This window comes from Macadamia integrifolia, chromosome 11, assembly GCF_013358625.1.
Source record: "Macadamia integrifolia cultivar HAES 741 chromosome 11, SCU_Mint_v3, whole genome shotgun sequence".
In the NCBI taxonomy this organism is placed as follows: Eukaryota; Viridiplantae; Streptophyta; class Magnoliopsida; order Proteales; family Proteaceae; genus Macadamia; species Macadamia integrifolia.
In genome coordinates this window covers 9695673-9697793 of record NC_056567.1, presented here as the reverse complement: position 1 = coordinate 9697793, position 2121 = coordinate 9695673, and positions in this window count along the sequence as shown.

The window sequence follows — 2121 nt, the reverse complement described above, 5'->3', positions numbered from 1 at the left end:
TTTCGGTATGTATTGGTACGTATCGGTGAGTATCGATATATATCGATCGGTATGTATCGGTATATATTGGCACGTATCGGTGAGTACGATATATATATCGGTATGTATCGGTGAGTATCGATATGTATCGGTGAGTATCGGTACATATCGGTGAGTATCGGTACATATCGGTGGGTATCGGTATGTACCGATACAGTGCGCTATGGTCATATAATGGCCAAGATGGGTAATTTTTCAGAAAAAACACAATTTTTTGAAGGGTTTTTGTTCCAAAGTTGCTGTCAGCCATATTTCTCTCTAACTAAAGTGGAAATCAAGGTTGGGAACAAGGATTTTACATTTATGGGACAACTACAAACCTTGAATTCTTAGTACGATACCCTCAATTTAGTGTTTATGCATAATACATGTTATCAATAGTTTTTTTTAACAAATTCTTTATGCAAAAGTGTTTAAAAAAATGTTTTCTATTCATTTATGTGTGTATCTTTAGCGAATCTTAGTGTATCTCTGATACGATACGATACTCTCCGATACGTATCTTAATTTTGGCCGATCGATACGGCGACCGATACCGATACTTTAATCCTTGGACAAAACCATATTGTTTGATACTGATTTTACTTCAATTTTTTTCTACATTTTCTCTTTTTTTGAAAAAAGAAAACTTTTAACCCTAAGGGGTAAGCAAGTTGGCAAATGACCTTCGCCTCAAGAAACGTGAAAGGTTCTCATTCAATTCCGATATGACCTGATCAATGGGATTGTGGGGTCAGTATGAAACAATGGGACTAGTCAGACAAAAGACTTGAAAAAAAAAAAATATTAATGATAGAAATTCACGATATTGTCTATTACATGGCCATTCATATTGCACCAAGGAATCCTTGCTTGATCCCTCTAGCCTTTGTTTCTTGGGCTGAACCTGTAAACCCAAATTTTGAATGGGCAGAGACAATTTTTTGGTTAGATATCATAACATGTGCCTATCCTTCATTTTTAGCTTGGTTGAAGTTCCAATCCGCTATGATGATAGTTTGGTCTATGGAAGGTATGGTGTTGTAAAATTATAGTGGTAGAAATGATTGGAGTCCATGATTTTGTGTGGTTTTAGGTTGGATGGTAATGAGGTTAAGAGTCCTTTCTCCCACCGACTGATGAGAGATAGAATATAGTAAAGAATTGGGGCACCATTATGAAAGATGAGACGGTTCCTAGACTTCCAAATGAAAAAGATAGTGATGGAAATGACACTAATCAAGGCCCTGATTGGTAACAATCTTAATTCCTGACTCATGATTTTTTATTCACCAGAGCAAAATGGGAGTAGAATTGTGATTGGTTGCACTGGTTTGTCTGATTCCATGCTCTCATGAATCAGACTGGACTCTTTTTTGTTCTCAGAACATGAAATGCAGAGTTTTTCTGTCTTACAGAGCTGCAAGGATTGTTAGATTCTCAATTAGAGAACAAAGATTGTGCGCTTGTAGATTTTCTGTGCGGGGTCAAAGGGTTCCTACACGCTAGATTCTATTTGTAAACTTGTTAGAAAGAAGAAGATGCCAATCCGTTTCAGGTGCAAGATAACAAAGCTTTGTATTGGTTTTTGGTATAAACTAACAGAGCGCAACAAATTTAACATTTAAAACGAGTTCTCCATAAGCCAAAAAGTACTGCATATCTTTGAGCCCTCATGTGTTTTTGTTTTTAATTGTTAGAATTATCGAAAAAAAAGTTAGAATGACAGTCTCCGATTAGGGAAGTACCAAATAAATGACTATCATATTCGGGGTTTTGGGCATAAAGGTTCCATTGAGCTGTTAAAAGCAGGCCTAATCCTTAGGGGTGCAGTAATACATCTAAGAAATTATTCCATCGAACGTACTCTCCCCTGGAGCCAGGAATAGCGACATGAACTAAATGCCCAGTCCAAGCCAAGGAACTAATGAAGCATACCTTCATACACTAAAGACCTTAAATCTTCACCTTTGGCACGACCATTAGCTGCACTCTTTGGACAAATAACAGACAAACAAATGAACAAGTATGCCTCTAGTCCATCTAGCAAACCAGTAATGTGGTCTATACAAACTATCCTTTTTTGTTTTTTTTTTTTTTTTT